Raw genomic sequence first — 19,228 nt, forward strand, 5'->3', positions numbered from 1 at the left:
CAAGGTTTGGATAGAATGTTCAAGATCCTCGTCTGTAGAATACAGTTCACGAAGTCTATCCCAAACTTCCTTTGCCGTCGTACATGAGCTAACCAATCTAAATGTGTCGGACTGAAGGGCGAATCTGATCAACCTTAACGCCTTAATATTGCACTGGAATTTGTCCTTTTCATCTTGTGCAATTTCCTTCACGTCCTTTAGCAGATCATTGTACTCTTTTTGTGTCTTGATGATTCTGGACGTAGCAGAATGAGAAAACGGTCCATTGATGATGGCTTCCCATATGAGGTACCCATTATCCTCCGATTCAATTACGTAGTCTTCAAAATGATGCGCCCATACTTCATAGTCATGGGTGTATAAGATTGGAATCTTTGTCGTCGAACCGATGTTGTTGGAAATATTAATAAGGTTTGATTGCGTCGCGTCCATTATGATCGTAAAAACCTGTTCAAAGATCAGACTTGTAATAAAGTAGATTAGGGCAAAACAATAAATATCAAGATACGTCAATAAAGAGATGACGGCTCAATAAATATCGATGATTGCGGAAAAAAAACCTTAATGGAAATCTTTTTCACAGAAAAGATGTGTATCGATTACACAGCCTCCTGCTCTGATACCAATTGATGTGATTAAAACGACCTTTAATCTATGAAGATCGATTAGATCTTGAACAAGTATGTAAATATAAAACTTTATGAACGCAATAAAAAGAACAAGACAAGATGGAATCAAATGTGTCGAATGATTTAAACAAAATCCTCAGAAGAGCTCGATTAAGAACATCAACTGTAGAGGATTGGAAGGTTACAAGAACGATTAAAGAAAAAGTGTAATGCTGTCGTTAAGCTCTCTAAAAACCTTAACCTAATATGCATGCAAGCATATTCTTATAAAAAGGCTCTCGGTTGGACAGGCCCAAACCAGAGTATAAAATAACTATACTATCAAGCCCAAAAGACGCAATCCCAAAATAATCTTCAGCCCAATATTATGTCTGGCCCCTGTCTGTACATAGTGGTTGGAAAATATTGTTTAACGCTTATATAATAATAATAATACTAAGACTAATAGTTGGTCACGGTAAATATTAGACTAAAATTTAGCGATAATAATGCTAGGTTTCGTCGAAGGAAAATAGAATCGTTAGAAGCAAGCGCTGCCCGATTTTGGAATCATCACCTTAACAGGTGAGTGCATAGTTACTTTCAATTTACACATAGATATGAAGTATTTTATATAAATTACGTGCTATGTGTGCATATTATCTGAATACTTGCTATCTATGCTAGATGAACGTTGTTATACATGTTTTCAATGATTTAAACTGTATATGTATTTTATATCTACGAAAATGTTGGGGTAAAACATGGGTAGATGAAATAGGTGATGTGTGATAAAATGATGAGAGGCCTCGATGTTGATGTTGTTGATTCTGTCATCTAGCAGAGTATGGATGACGACCACGGACTCTTCTAGACAGTCCAGTGGAACACTAGCAGGCTCGCAACATGTAGGTGTTTGTGAACGATATGTTCACCGGTGTACTCCATCCCCCACATGGTTGCCTTTAGGACATTTATTGCTGAGGAATCCCCTTAGCAGTAGTGTCCGTCCCGATGATGATCCTTAGGCTAGGTCCCTTATGATAGGTGTTTAGGGACGTAAAGTGAGGATAATGGGAACGGGTAATCGGGTTATTGTTGATCGATGAAATTAATAAACTTATTTATTGTGGGTTGAAAACCCTATGTGCTCACCAGGCTCCCAAGCCTGACCCACTCAGTTTTATGTATTACAGGTAGTGGCGCATGAGCATAGATGTGATGTTTTGGACGAGGGATTACGGATATAGGCCTGTAGATATGAAATAATGTAGTAAGGCTTATATTGTACTGTTTATGCTTTTGATCTGTACGGACATGACATCCCGAGTCTTTTAATGAAATACATTTCTATGGAAATGCTTTTGATAAATCTTTATCATATTTTTGTTTTGGGACAAATTCCGCAACACTTTCATTTAAAATGTAACTCTGATTTTTAAACAAAGCATAAACAAACCGGTCTTTTCTGGCTGTGATTTTGGGGGTGTCACAGTTGGTATCAGAGCATTAGTTTAAGCGAACTAGGAATTTGTAGGATTTCTAGACTTAAACTTAGAATGCTAAGCGATGATTGTGAGGTGTGAGCACTAGCTTATTTTAGGAATTGTGCCTAAAATGCTTTTATGTGCTAAATGCTTTGTGCATAATATGCTGTTAATTGTTCGGATCTATGGTCTGTTGCTGACCGGATCTGGAAACCTTATGTGTTTAGGATTCTAAACGTACGACTACGATATTAGAACTAGCATGTAAACGTTTCGGAGTGATAAGGACGATTTAAAACGTCTATCCTAAATAAAGATCTAAATTCACCTTATTCGGTGTATAGATCAAGATGGCAAGGACCCGTAGCGGAAACGTGAACGCAAATGGAGGTAGGAACCAACCCCCAGTGGTTCAGCAAATACCTGTTGTTGAAGAAGTTGCACCTGAGCCAGTCACCATGGCTGGAGTTCAAGCCATGATCCAGGCTATGCTAGCTGAACAAAGGGAAGAAATGATACGGATGCTCCACGAAAATAGGGACGAACCTACCATACATGTTGAACCGACGGAGCCAGTTCCCGAGCCATCTGAGGAAGGGAACTATAGCCGCCAAGTGAGTCAAGTAGGGACTCAAGGTGAGCAAAAGGATGGCCCAGAAGGGAGAAACAACAAGGATGGGCGGATGTACAAAAATTTATTGGGTGCGAAACCACCAAGTCTCTCAGGAAGCCCAAAGCCTGTTGAGATTATGGACTGGATCTCCGAGATGGAGATGGTGTTTGAGAGCTGCGACTGCAGCGAGAAGCAGAAGACCATCTTCGCTGTGAGACAATTGAAAACTGGAGTCTTGAGCTGGTGGAAGCTATTGGCAGATACAATGCCACGGGGAGAAGCTCTGAAAATGTCATGGGATGAGTTCTTGGAACAACTGAAGGCGCAGTACTGTTCAGAGATAGACCTGATTGATCTGAACAATGAGTTCCAAAAATTTGAAGAAGGGGAGAATGAGCATTGATGACTATGCTGCTGCATTTACAGAAAAGATGAAGTTGTTTCCATACCTAGTGCCAACCGAACTTTCCAAAATTGAGAAATTCGCAAACGGACTGCCGGCTGACTTTGGCCCAACAGTCAAGATGGAAACCACTCTGAAATCAACTGTTCGAGCAGCTAAGAACGTGGAGACCCAACAAAAGGAAAGAGGTCTGGAGAGGGCTGAGGTTGGTGAGAAACGGAAGTTCAATGGATCCTCGAAGTCCAACAAGAAGAGTAGATTCTCGAAGTCTGGTTCGAGGGGAGGAGGATCAGAAGCGAAGTGGTGTGACAAGTGCAAGAAGAAGCACTCTGGGAAGTGTGACGGAGGGGTCACTTGTTACAAGTGCGGAAAGCCTGGGCACTACGCCAATGAATGCACCCTCAACCAGAAAGCCTGTTATGGGTGCAATGAAGAAGGGCACATTTTGAAGGACTACCCGAAGAAGAAGGAGACAGGAAGACCCAACATACCACCGAAGCCGAAGGCGAGAGCCTTCCAGATGACGCTCGAGGCTGCAAAGGAGGCAGCAGACGTCGCTTCAGGTACCTTTCTTGTAAATGGTTTGCCTGCAAATATACTATTTGATTCCGGAGCCAACTACTCCTTTGTGTCGCATAAATTTGGTGGGAAATTAGCATTGCCTGTAGAAAAACTAGATAATGCCCTGATTGTAGAAGTTGCTAGTGGCAAATTCGTACCTGTTAGTAATCGTATTAGGAACATCGTCATTGACCTAAACGGAAACGAATTCCACGAAGAGCTATTACCCATAGAGTTAAACGGTTTCGACATCGTTTTGGGTATGGATTGGCTTAGCGCCAACGATGCTGAGATTCAATGCCGAAAGAAGATAGTAAAGGTAAACCCACCCGGAAAAGAATCATTTATGGTGTATGGGGACAAACGCAGAGTGAATTCTGGAATCATCTCCCTGATGAAAGCCAGGAAATGTTTGTCCAAAGGATGTGCATCATACTTGGCATTCGTAATCGATGCCAAGAAGGAGAAGAAAGAGGTGCAGAATATACCGGTTGTGTGTGATTATCCGGAAGTCTTTCCCGAAGATCTTCCGGGATTACCACCTGATAGGCAAGTGGAGTTTCGTATAGACTTGTTACCAGGAACAACACCGATAGCAAAGGCACCTTACCGATTAGCACCGACGGAGATGAAGGAGCTCATGACGCAACTTCAGGAGCTGTTGGACAACGGTTTTATTCGACCTAGTTCATCACCCTGGGGAGCTCCGGTGTTATTCGTGAAGAAGAAGGACGGAAGTATGAGAATGTTATAGACTACCGAGAGCTGAATAAGGCAATGGTGAAGAACAAGTATCCATTGCCGAGGATTGATGACCTATTCAATCAGCTGCAAGGTTCGAGCTACTTCTCAAAGATCGATCTTAGGTCAGGATATCATCAGCTAAAGGTGAGAAAGCAGGATATTGAGAAGATTGCATTCAGAACGAGATATGGACACTACGAGTTCTTGGTTATGTCATTCGGGCTAACCAATGCTCCCGCAGCATTCATGGATTTGATGAATAGGGTTTGTAAACCATTCCTCGATAAATCCGTGATAGTGTTCATCGACGACATTCTCATCTACTCGAAAAGCCAAGAGGAGCATGGCAAGCATCTACGGGAAGTATTAGAAGTGTTGAAGAAGGAGAAGCTTTTTGCAAAGTTCTCCAAATGCGACTTTTGGATACGGGAAGTCCAATTCTTGGGTCATGTTGTTAACCAGGAGGGAATAATGGTTGACCCCGCAAAGATCGAGGCTGTAATGAAGTGGGAACGTCCAAAGAGTCCCACGGAGATTCGAAGCTTTCTAGGATTAGCCGGATATTATCGACGATTTATCCAAGGCTTTTCTTCGATAGCTGCTCCATTAACAGCTTTGACTCATAAAGGAGCTACGTATACGTGGAGTGAGAAACACGATGAGGCATTCGAGAAGCTAAAGAAGAAGTTATGTGAAGCACCGATACTTTCTCTACCCGATGGAGTCGAAGATTTCGCAGTTTATAGTGACGCTTCTGGAGTCGGGTTGGGTTGTGTTTTGACCCAAAGAGAAAAGGTGATAGCATACGCATCTCGACAATTGAAAGAGCACGAAAAGAACTACCCCACTCATGATCTGGAGTTGGCAGCGGTAGTTTTTTCCTTAAAGATATGGAGGCATTACCTCTACGGCACGAAGTGCAAGCTCTTCACTGATCATAAGAGTCTCCAGTATCTCTTTAATCAGAAGGAGTTGAACATGAGGCAACGACGCTGACTAGAACTTCTCAAGGACTACGACTGTGAGATACTTTACCACCCAGGTAAAGCAAATATTGTTGCTGATGCTCTCAGTCGGAAAGTCAATCTGGAAAGGAAAAGGCCAAGAGCATTAAGAATTGAAGTCGTCTCGACGATTGTGGAAAGTATCAGGAAAGCTCAAGAAGAAGCTTTAGAGAAAAATGACCGAAAGGAAGAACGTTTGGGAAGAACGTTAGTGTTTGGTACAAACAGTCGAGGACTGAAGGTATTCCAAGATCGAATTTGGGTACCTAAGACGGGAGGAATAAGAGATCTTCTGATGGAAGAAGCACACAAGACCATGTACTCGATTCATCCCGGTAGCACTAAAATGTATAGGGACCTAAAACCCTACTACTGGTGGCCGACGATGAAGCTCGATGTTGCGAAGTATGTGGCCGAGTACGTAACATGTGCGAGGGTTAAGGCACAACATCAGAAACCGTATGGGAGTTTGGGACCTTTACCTGTACCCATGGGTAAATGGGAAGACATCACCATGGATTTTGTGACTAAACTGCACAGGACGAAGAACGGTCACGACATGATTTGGGTAGTCGTGGATCGTTTCACCAAGAGTGCACACTTCATAGCAGCCAACGAGAAGTGGTCTATGGATAAGCTCGCAAATGCTTACGTGAAGGAAATTGTAAGACTTCACGGTGTCCCTCTTACGATTATATCAAATCGTGATAGTCGTTTCACGTCAAGGTTTTGGAGGAGTCTACAAGAGGAGTTAGGTACAAAGTTGTGTTTGAGTACTGCTTATCATCCGCAAACTGATGGTCAGAGCGAAAGAACGATTTAGACGATGGAAGATATGCTGAGAGCATGTACCCTCGAATTCCAAGGGAATTGGGACGAGCACTTACCTCTGGTAGAATTTTCCTACAACAATAGTTTTCACTCGAGCATCAAGATGGCTCCTTATCAAGCCTTGTATGGGCAGAAGTGTCGTACGCCGTCTTGTTGGCTTGAAGCCGGAGAGAAGCAGTTTATGGGCCCCGAGATAGTCCATGAGACTGCTGAGAAGTTGAAGGTGATTAGGGAAAGGATGTTAGCAGCCCAGGATCGTCAGAAGAGCTATGCTGACAAGAAAAGACGACCGATAACTTTCGAAGTTGGGGATTCCGTTTTGCTTAAAGTCTCACCGTGGAAGGGACTTATACGATTTGGGAAACGAGGAAAGTTGAGTCCAAGGTTTATTGGACCGTTCAAAGTTCTTCAGAAGATAGGGAACCAAGCTTACAAGCTGGAATTGCCCGAAGAACTCAATGGTATTCATAACACCTTCCATGTGTGTTATTTGAGGAAATTCACGGGAGATGTTCCCGACATAATTCCAATCTCAGAGTTAAGGATGGATGAAAATAAAAGGTTGATCGAAGAGCCTGAGGCAATTGTTGACCGTAAGACTAAGAAGTTACGACGCAAGATGGTCGACTTGGTGCTAGTCCGATGGAAACATTCGAATGGGCCGAATCTCACTTGGAAAACAGAGGATGACATGATGAGTCTCTATCCACATCTGTTTGCTGATGCATGATTCCGGGACGGAATCATCCTAAGGGGGAGAGAATTGTAACGCCCGGGTTTTAGGGCTAAGCATTTTTGTCAATGTAATAGTCTAGGTCAACTCTTGTAACTCTTTTTGAAGTAATAAAGATGAAATATTTGAGTATTATGTGAATTATATGTGTTTATTATTTAATTATAAATGTATAATTAATAAAGAATAAAAAATGAGCGTCAAAAATTAAAGTGTGAGATAATCTCGATATCTCTACATAAAGTTGTAGAATATGTCTCAAGGTTTCCGTGCATATAAGGAACGCCGAAATCCGAGTTATAACGAAGAAGTTATGACCCGTCGAAGTTTCACGACAGAACCGGCACGATACCGGGAAGCGTGAATAGTGAATTTACGATAGAGCGAGATTTAGCTTTAGTGATCTAAACGAAAGCCATAAAATATGTTAAACTAAGAACATCGATAAAAAGAACGCCCAAATCTGACTTCGTATGAAGAAGTTATGAGATTTTAAACAGATCAATCCTGTCCCGGCTTGTTAAAAATATAACTTTAAAAATAAAGTCAAAATTAGCCGACGGAGTCTAAACAAAAGTTGTAGAGTACGTCTTCACCTACGCGTGGATATAAAGAACGTCAAAAACGGAGTTCGTATGAACGAGTTACAAATTATAATAGCATATTTACGTATTAAAATAAAGTATAAATCATGTATACGTACACATATATATACATATGTACATATCATTAGAAAGGTATCGACGATGCGGTCATTATAAGACTAATGTTGAGTTCTTTTGACATTAGTTTAGTACAAATATCATTAAATCCATTTATAATAGTATTATAGAGGGGTGTTTAGTTGTTTATATAACTAAAAGGTCATTAAGTAATTATGGAGGGTAGTTTTTGAAAATTCAATTAGTATAAATAAGAGCCTTGGGCTCTCATATTTCTTGCACCATTCTCTTGATTCAAGAGTCTTTCTCTCCTTATCCCCCGAGCATTTCGGTCCCTCGTGATTCGACTTCTCTTTCTGTAGCTTAGTATAGTAAGGTGAGCGCTGAAGCGCTGCACGAATCTTTCTTAGAAAGATTCAGCGACGAAGTTCTGCCCCTGCAGAGCCCGACTCCTAGCTAAAACCCCCTTGTAAGTAAGTTATGCTTACCTTATTTTAATATAGCTTATATTTAAAATTAGTATTGTTATTATGAACTTATAATAAATATTTGAGCTATTATTATAACTTATATAAGTGTCGTTATAATATTTTTTTTAACTACTCACGGTACGGGGAATCTGGTTTAAAGGGCCGCATAGGGTTGTTGGATTTCAGAAGTGCTATATGCCAAAATGGTCCTGCCCTCCGGTGTTTTATGTCTGTCCCCTGTCTGTACATAGTGGTTGGAAAATATTGTTTAACGCTTATATAATAATAATAATACTAAGACTAATAGTTGGTCACGGTAAATATTAGACTAAAATTTAGCGATAATAATGCTAGGTTTCGTCGAAGGAAAATAGAATCGTTAGAAGCAAGCGCTGCCCGATTTTGGAATCATCACCTTAACAGGTGAGTGCATAGTTGCTTTCAACTTACACATAGATATGAAGTATTTTATATAAATTACGTGCTATGTGTGCATATTATCTGAATACTTGCTATCTATGCTAGATGAACGTTGTTATACATGTTTTCAATGATTTAAACTGTATATGTATTTTATATCTACGAAAATGTTGGGGTAAAACATGGGTAGATGAAATAGGTGATGTGTGATAAAATGATGAGAGGCCTCGATGTTGATGTTGTTGATTCTGTCATCTAGCGGAGTATGGATGACGACCACGGACTCTTCTAGACAGTCCAGTGGAACACTAGCAGGCTCGCAACCTGTAGATGAAATAGGTGATGTGTTATAATATTTTTTTTAACTACTCGCGGTACGGGGAATCTAGTTTAAAGGGCCGCATAGGGTTGTTGGATTTCAGAAGTGCTATATGCCAAAATGGTCCTGCCCTCCGGTGTTTTATGTCTGTCCCCTGTCTGTACATAGTGGTTGGAAAATATTGTTTAACGCTTATATAATAATAATAATACTAAGACTAATAGTTGGTCACGGTAAATATTAGACTAAAATTTAGCGATAATAATGCTAGGTTTCGTCGAAGGAAAATAGAATCGTTAGAAGCAAGCGCTGCCCGATTTTGGAATCATCACCTTAACAGGTGAGTGCATAGTTGCTTTCAACTTACACATAGATATGAAGTATTTTATATAAATTACGTGCTATGTGTGCATATTATCTGAATACTTGCTATCTATGCTAGATGAACGTTGTTATACATGTTTTCAATGATTTAAACTGTATATGTATTTTATATCTACGAAAATGTTGGGGTAAAACATGGGTAGATGAAATAGGTGATGTGTGATAAAATGATGAGAGGCCTCGATGTTGATGTTGTTGATTCTGTCATCTAGCGGAGTATGGATGACGACCACGGACTCTTCTAGACAGTCCAGTGGAACACTAGCAGGCTCGCAACCTGTAGGTGTTTGTGAACGATATGTTCACCGGTGTACTCCATCCCCCACATGGTTGCCTTTAGGACATTTATTGCTGAGGAATCCCCTTAGCAGTAGTGTCCGTCCCGATGATGATCCTTAGGCTAGGTCCCTTATGATAGGTGTTTAGGGGCGTAAAGTGAGGATAACGGGAACGGGTAATCGGGTTATTGTTGATCGATGAAATTAATAAACTTATTTATTGTGGGTTGAAAACCCTATGTGCTCACCAGGCTCCCAAGCCTGACCCACTCAGTTTTATGTATTACAGGTAGTGGCGCATGAGCATAGATGTGATGTTTTGGACGAGGGATTACGGATATAGGCATGTAGATATGAAATAATGTAGTAAGGCTTATATTGTACTGTTTATGCTTTTGATCTGTACGAACATGACATCCCGAGTCTTTTAATGAAATACATTTCTATGGAAATGCTTTTGATAAATCTTTATCATATTTTTGTTTTGGGACAAATTCCGTAACACTTTCATTTAAAATGTAACTCTGATTTTTAAACAAAGCATAAACAAACCGGTCTTTTCTGGCCGTGATTTTGGGGATGTCACACTATGGGGTCTATTTATACTTGTAGACTCCTTAAGGGTTACAACCTAAACCCTAATTGGATAATCTTCTCTTAAGGCTATCCAAATCCATTCCATAGATAAGTCATGGACGATTTTGAAGCTATCCTAGCTTCTAGAATCCGTCCCTTGTATATCTATATGGATTTACAGTCTAAAGCTTAACTATCAAACAATTGACAGTTTATACCCCTTTATTTAATTAATCTCTTTAAGTCACCAAATAAATTCCAATTAATTCTATGACTTATATTAATCAAATAACAATATATTATTCTTTATATTATTCTCATAATATATTAATAATATTTACTCTCTCATAATAAATCATCCTATCAAGTTGCTATGGTGAAGGCAACCGAAAAGGACCATGCACAACCGGGTCAAATACTTGCATAATATAGTTGCAGCCTTAGACACTATTCCAACATATTATAGACAGGACTTTAGGTAGTACCTTTTCACAAAAAGGTAGCATTAAAGATGTAATTGTCTCACGGATTTTCAACTAAGTTTGTATTAAAGTAATAGTTTTGTATACAATGTTTATCCTTTTTAACAATATTTGACAAAGCATAAATCATAAGTTCTTTGAATGCATAAAATGGTTTAACAAGGATGGCTACCCTGGATACTATGCATTTGTATAAGTCTAATGCATGCAAAGCATAACAAGAGTTTTCACGTTTACACTCGGGATTTTAGCCATGTGTTTACTTGTATTCTCCCCCTTTAAAGTGTTTAAAATCAGTTAAAAACATATTTAAAGTGTGGTTATAGGGGTATGAACTCACTTGATTGAAGTGGTTGTTTTGTAGTAGTCAAGAGAAGAATCAAGCAGAACTTCGACTAGAGAGAGTTGAAATATCGGGATTCTCGGGGATCTCGGGAGTGTAGAACTTCCTTCGGGGCTCGAGTATGAAAAACCAGGGTTTCAGGAAGGCTTATTGAGGTAATCACGCAGAGTATCAACACTTAGAAGGAAAGAAATGAGCACCAAACCCGACACCCTTAAGCTTCTATTTATAGGGGCTGATTTGGAGTCTCACGACGTGAGTTTTGGATCCTCACCTCATGAGGCTTAGTCAGCATGATCCTCTTCGACGATTTGAAGTGGCTGATACTCTGGAACCCATCAATCACGAGCTCACATCGTGAGCATGGTCCCCCCACGTCGTGAGGCTGAGTCAGCCTCGGATTTTGTGTCCCGAACTTGTAAAATCCGTAACTTTTGCGTATGAGCTCCGATATCAACGTTATTTATATGAACGCGTAGGTGTGAAAAGGATCTACAACTCTCGTTTAGACTTCGTCAGCTAATTTTGACTTTATTTTTATTATATTATTTTTAACAGGCCGGACCTGGAAAAGTCCGTTTAAATTCCATAACTCCTTCATCTGATGTCCATTTTCGTCAGACTTTTGACTGTTGTACTCCTGTGGTCGGGGTCTTCAACTTTCATTTAGGTTGTGTCGGCTAAAGACCGCTCGATCTCTGTTTCGCGTTTTTAGTTGTCTACTGCTAGGTCAGAAACTTTGAAAAATCATAATTTCCTCATACGAAGTCAGATTGGGGCGTTCTTTTTATGTATGCTCGCGGTTTAAAGATATTTACAACTTTCATTTAGATGCCTAAGGCTAAAAATTATTTTATTGAGATTTCTCGTTTTATGCTTAACAGCGCTTTACCGGTAGCGTTACGAATCTTTGGTTGGTCATAACTCCTTCGTTATAACTCGGATTTTAGCGTTCTTTATATTTTTGGAAACCTTATCACGATATCCACCACATAGTGTACCCAAACAGAGCTTTTTGAACATTTCATTTTCGATGATATTCTTATTACTTTACAAAGAGGTTACAAGACTCAACTTTTAGTCATTACATTGACCTGAAATAACGGGTTGTTATACTTTCCATACAGGTACACCATTGCCAATTGACTCGGAGGTAGAGAAGACTACAAAGAAGTTAAGGAAGCAAGCCAAGCTTTGCAAGAGGCAACCGGTTTTCGGGACTTCTTCATCTTCTAACCCTCCAGTAATGAACATTTGGGAGGACATACCCCTCTCAAGTCCGTCCACATCCGAAATAGAAAGCCTATTACTTACATCTCAACCATCCTCGCCCAGAAGTATCACCCCATCTTCTTCACCTATTCATAATATCCCAAACTCCACACCCACAGAAACGTCAATCCCTACTCACACCATGGGAGATAACCATGGAGGAAATCCACCTCCAAACCCACCACCCGAGCAAACCCTTCGTCAATGGTCGAGAGAAGAGGTTACACAACAATTTCTTTGCATCACATATCCTGCTGCCACAAACTTGGAATTAAAATCTGAGCTTATCCACTTACTCCCTACCTTTAGAGGCTTGTAGAATGAAGATCCTCACAAGTTTCTTATAGAGTTTCACGTTGTATGTGTGGGCATGAAGCCACACAATGTCACGGAGGATCAAATGAAGAATAGGGCATTCCCCTTCGCAGTGCAAGATGCAGCTAAAGACTGGCTCTATGACCTCCCACCGGGGATGGTAACTACTTGAGTAGATCTTGCGAGGTTGTTTTTTGGATAAATACTTTCCCGAGATGAAAGCTTCAGCCCTACGGAGGGAAATCATTGGAATTAAGCAACACAAGAGAGAAGCTTTCCAGGCATATTGGGAAAGATTCAAGAAACTTTATGCCCGATGTCCAAAGCACGGAATTACCGAATATCAGCTCCTCCAATATTTCATTGAAGGAATGACTCCAATGGAAAGAAGGCTTCTTAATGCTTCAAGTGGCGGATCTTTACCCAACAAGACTCCAACCGAAATCTGCAACTTAATCAAGAACATGGTTGAAGATTCTAAACATTCAAGCCATGATGAAGAACGGTACACGGATGCACCCGGAGGTGTAAAAGAGGTCCAAACTCCTCAAATTGAAGCTCAATTGTCCGAGCTTACAAAATTGGTAATGATGCTAGCAAAAGACAAAGGTGTGCAGCCCACACCTCGCCCGTGCGGTATTTGTACTCAAGTGGGGCATCCAATCGAAATGTGCCCTCAACTTCAAGAGGAGGATTATGAAGAAGCAAAAGTCATGGGAGGCTATTCCGGATCAAATCAGAGAGGATATGAGCAGCCAAGGGGTGACCAAAGATGGAACAACAATCAAGGTTGGGGAGGAAATCAACAAAGAAACTATCAACCAAATCAATCACATCAATACCAGCAAAAACCACCATTTCCTCAAAATCAACCAAGACCACCCTTTCAACCTCAAAATTTCCAGTCAAGGCATCCACAACAACCACTTCCACAAGCGGGTTCATCAAGCATGTCACTAGAAGATATTTTCAAAAGCTTTGCCACTAGCATTCAAAGCTTCCAACAAGAAACCAAGGCAAGAATAAAAATCTTGGAGCAATAGGTGTCACAACTTTCTCAATCTGTGAGTAAGATGGAATCACAAGGCAAGCTACCATCTCAAACCGAGAAGAACCTGAAACACAATGCATGCGCCGTTACTTTAAGAGGTGGGAAAAGCTATGAAGGTCCAAGGATGCTGGATGAAGAAGAAGAAGAGAAAGAGATCGAGGTGGAAGAAGCTGTCAAAGAAGAGGAAAGGAAAAGTACTTCAAAGTCAAAGAAGTCAGTAGAGACCGAAGTGAAAGTCACACCAGCTCATTTTCCTTCAAGGCTAACAAGCACAAAGAGAGAGCGAGAAAATTACGACATCATGGCGATGTTCTGAATGGTTGAAATAAATATCCATCTTTTAGATGCTATTACATAGATTCCTAGATATGTTAAGTTCCTAAAGGATCTTTTCACATCTAAGAAAAAGCTTAAAGGAAATCTAACTATGAAAGTTGGGGAAAATGTTTCAGCCAGGTTACAAAAACGGCTACCAAAAAAATGCAACGACCCGGGTGTTTTCACGGTTCCTTGTAAAATGGGAAACCTTTTTGTACCACGCGCCATGCTAGACCTTGGAGCATCAATCAATGTCTTACCCTATTCAATATATAAGACAATGGGAATTGGACCTTTATGAAAAATCAGAGTTATCATTCAACTTGCCGACCGGTCTTTGGTACACCCAAAAGGTGTATTGGAGGACGTGTTAGTGCAAGTTAATGAACTTGTATTTCTTGCTGAATTTTATGTTTTAGACATGGGTGATGAAAACACCCCACAATCGAACTACATCCTTTTGGGGAGACCTTTTATAAGTACCGCAAAAAACAAAAATAGATGTAACAAACAGTACTTTGTCTATGGAGTTCGATGGTGAGGTGATCAACTTCAATATCTTTGAAGCTATGCGTTATCCTAGTGATATTAATTATTTAAACTTCATAGATGTTATTGATTCATGTACTAATTATTGTTTTGAGTTTTCAAGCTAAGATCTACTAACCACCATCTTGAGCAAGCATTTTTATAAGACATGGATCAAGAATATGGATAATAAGTACACCTTAGAGGATGAGTTAATTGAAGCAATCAACTCTTTAGAAAAAGCACAACCTATGAGAGTTGAACCACCCTGCATGAAGCTCAAAATTCTGATCCGAAACTTCTCCCATCCATAGTACAACCACCGAGTCTTGACTTGAAGACTCTTCCCGGCCATCTCAAGTATGCCTATCTAGGAGAGGAATAGACGTTACCGGTTATAGTTTCAACCAAGCTAGCACAAGAGGAAGAAAAAGAGCTGGTTGGAATTTTGAAAAAGTACAAAGAGGTTATTGGTTGGACCATTGCAGACATAAAGGGGTTGAGTCCATCATTATGCATGCATAAAATATTGATGGAAGAGGACTTTAAGACAACTCGTGAAGCCCAAAGGAGATTGAATCCACCTATGATGGATGTAGTGAAAAAGGAGATCATGAAGCTCTTGAATGTAGGTGTAATTTATCCCATTTCCGATAGTAAGTGGGTAAGTCCCGTGTAAGTTGTCTCGAAAAAGTTCAGAGTCACTGTTGTCAAAAACTCTGAATGGGGATTTGGTACCCTCCCGTGTGCAAAACGGGTTGAGGATTTGTATCGATTATAGGAGGTTGAATGCTTCCACCCGTAAAGACCATTTCCCTTTGCCATTAATTAATCAAATGCTAGAAAGATTGGCTGGAAAATATCACTATTGTTGCCTTGATGGTTTTTCTGGTTTTCATCAAATTATGGTTGCCCCGGAAGACCAAGAGAAAACCACTTTCACATGTCCTTTTGGCACTTTTGCGTATAGACGCATGCCATTCAGCTTGTGCAATGCACCCACGACTTTCCAGAGATGTATGGTGAGCATATTTTCAGAATATGTCGAAAATATCATAGAGGCTTTCATGTACGATTTTACTGTCTATGGAAATTCTTTTGAGGAATGTTTGCAAAACCTCACCAAAATCTTACAAAGGTGCATTGACACAAACCTAGTCCTTAATTATGAAAAATGCATTTTATGGTTGACAAGGGCTTGATACTTGGACATGTGGTGTCACAAAAAGATTTAGAAGTTGACAGGGCCAAAATTGATGTTATTAAGAGCTTACCATACCCGAAAAATGTTCGGGAAGTGCGTTCTTTTCTTGTTCATGCAGGCTTCTATCGGCGGTTTATAAAAGATTTTTCCAAGATCACGATGCCGATGTGTCAATTTCTACAAAAAGAGGCCGATTTTGAGTTTGGTGATGCATGTAAAAGTGCATTTGATCATTTGAAGGACTTGTTGACATCGACCCCCATCATTCAACCACCAAATTGGGATCTTCCATTCGAGATCATGTGTGATGCTAGCAATACTGCGGTTGGGGCGGTTTTGGGACAGAAGGTAGACCGAGCTCGTCATGTCATCTACTATGCATCCAAGACCCTGGATAGTGCACAAAGAAACTACACCACAACAGAGAAATAGTTGCTTGTGATTGTCTTTGCACTAGAGAAGTTTCGACAATACGTCCTTGGAACCAAATTGATCATATATTCGGACCATGCAGCTATAAAGCATTTACATACCAAGAAAGATTCGAATTCGAGGTTAATACGGTGGATGTTGCTTTTGCAAGAGTTCAATATTGAGATCAAGGATAAAAGTGGGAAGGAGAATTTGGTTACGGATAATCTAAGCTGCATTGTATCACCCGAAGATGGTATTCCAATCTGTGACACATTTCCATATGAGCACTTATTTACAGCCAAAGAAGCACCATGGTATGCAGATATCGTCAATTACTTGGTCGCAAATCAATTTCCCCCGGATTCCACCCGTTGGCAAAAGGATAAAATAGAGAAGGAAGCCAAGTGGTATGTATGCGATGAACCTTACCTTTGGAAATATTGTGCAGATCAAATGATCTGAAGGTGTGTTGAGCATAAAGAGGTACAATCTATCCTTAACTTCTATCATTCTTATGCTTGTGGAGGTCACTTTGGACCTCAAAGAACAGCTAGAAAAGTCTTAGATAGCAGATTCCTTTGGCCTACCATTTTTCACGATTCTTATGTGTTGTGTGCACATTGTCATAAGGGCCAAAAATCCGGGTCTTTAAGCTCTAGGAAGCAAATAACCCTTACCCTTATTTTAGTATGCGAGATTTTTGATGTATAGGGTATTGACTTTATGGGACCATTTCCGCCCTCTTTTGGTTGTTCATATATTTTGTTGGCGGTGGACTATGTGTCCGAATGGGTGAAGGCCAAGGCCACCCGTACTAATGATTCAAAGTTGTGGTGGATTTTCTTAAGGTACAAATTTTCTCCCAATTTGGCACACCGAAGGCTCTCATAAGTGAACGCGGGACCCATTATTGTAACTGGATGCTCGAAGTCGTTCTAAAGAAGTATGGAGTGACTCATAAAGTCTCAACAACCTATCACCACCAAACCAATGGGTAAGCTATGACATCCCCATTTTCAAGGCCAGAAAAGACCGATTTTGTTTATGCTTATTTGAAAATCAGAGTAATATTTTTCATAAAAGTGTTGCGGAATTTGTTCCCAAAATAAAAAATGATAAAGATTTATAAAAGCATTTCCATAGAAATGTATTTCATTAAAAAGAATTGGGATGTCACGTTCGATACAGATCAAAAGCATAAACAGTACAATATAAGCCTTACTACATTATTTCATATCTACAGGCCTATATCCGTAATCCCTCATCCAAACATCACATCTATGCTCGAGCGCCACTACCTGTAATACATGAAACTGAGTGGGTCAGACTTGGGAGTCTAGTGAGCACATAGGGTTTTCAACCCACAATAAATAAGTTTATTAATTTCATCAACCAACAATAACCTAATTACCCGTTTCCGTTATCCTCACATTACGTCCCTAAAACACCTATCATAAGGGACCTAGACTAAGGATCAACATCGGGATGGACACTAATGCAAAGGGGAATCCTCAACAATAAATGTCCTTAAGGCAACCATGTGGGGGATGGAGTACATCGGTGAACACATCGTTTACAAACACCTACAAGTTGCGAGCCTACTAGCGTTCCACTGGACTGTTTAGAAGAGTCTATGGTCGTCATCCATACTCCGCTAGATGACAGAATCAACAACAACAACAACAACAACATTGGGGCCTCTCATCATTTTATCACACATAGTCTATTACATCTACCCATGTTTTACCCTAACATTTTTTGTAGGTATAAAATACATATACAATTTAAATCATTTAAAACATGTATAAAAATTGTTCATCAGCATAGACAGCAAGTATTCAGACAATATGCACACATAGCATGTAGTTTATATTAAATACTTCATATCTATGTGTCAGATGGAAGTAACTATGCACTCACTTGATTAGGTGGTGCCTCGGTACTCGGAAAGCACTTCGTTATCTCAAAACAATTTTCCCTCGACAAAACCTAGTGTCAATACCACTAGGGTTTAGTCTAACGTTAACCGCGACTAATTAATAATCTAGCTATTATTATTATTATTATTATTATTATTATTATTATTATTATATAAGCATTAAACAACACACTATATAACTCATATTAATAACCCCAATAATTATTTTAAGGACCTAATAACATTACTATAATTATTTAAAAGCTATATTAAATATTTCATAGGCGTAGCTCACTTACAGCGGATTTTAAAGAAAATCGGGCTTCGCTTGGAGCAGAGTTTCCGCACCGAAAGACCCTTTTTCTCGGGACTTCCTTCGGGTGCTAGGGGGTTTAACTAGGCTTAGGATGGGGTTAGGGATCTTATAGAGAGGAAGAAGTTAGAGAGAGAAGTGAAAAATGAGTGAAGAAATCGACTGCCTTATAGCCTGCGAGACCTCGGAGTACGCTGGGCGTACTTTGGACCTACGTTGGGCATAAGGGTGGCTTCGTACAACACGCGTCTAAAATGGCTTGGTGCGACGTGGCTTCTCCTGGACCGAGGGATGAAACTGTACGCTGGGCGCAACTCCTTCCAACGCGGGGCGTACTTCGCATCTCAAGGCATCCTTCGGACTATGTGGGGCGTTCTCGGATTATGCTGGGCGTAGTCCTCACACCAGCTGTCACCATCTGAAGTGAGGCGTGGGCAACAAGCAACAGCTGAGATTTGGCCACGTTATCAATCTCGTATCAAATTTCTCAAATTCACTTTCCGGCTTCTAAAAATCATAACTTTCGCATACGAGCTCCGTTTTCAACGTTCTTTATATCTATGCGTAGGCAGGAACGTGCTCTACAACTTTCATTTAGATTCCGTTGACTAATTTTGAATTTATTTTAAAAGTTATATTATTAACAGGCCAGGACAGGATTGATCCGTTAAAAATTCATAACTTCTTCATCCGACGTCCGTTTTCGTCTTTCTTTTTATCGTTACACTACTATTAACGAGATCTTCGATTCTCATTTAGGTTTTGTCGGCTTAAAACCGCTCGATCTAATATTCGAACTTCGGGTTGTACACCGCTAAGCCGAAACTTCGAAAAATCATAACTTCCTCATACGAGGTCAGATTTGGGCGTTCTTTTTATGGACGATCTCGGTTTAATGTATTTTATGACTTCCGTTTAGATTGATAAGGCTAAAACTCGCTCTATCATAAATTCACTATTTACGCTTCCCGGTATCA

Source organism: Lactuca serriola, chromosome 3 (genome assembly GCF_051521515.1).
Source record: "Lactuca serriola cultivar US96UC23 chromosome 3, Lser_US96UC23_V15, whole genome shotgun sequence".
Classification (NCBI taxonomy): Eukaryota; Viridiplantae; Streptophyta; class Magnoliopsida; order Asterales; family Asteraceae; genus Lactuca; species Lactuca serriola.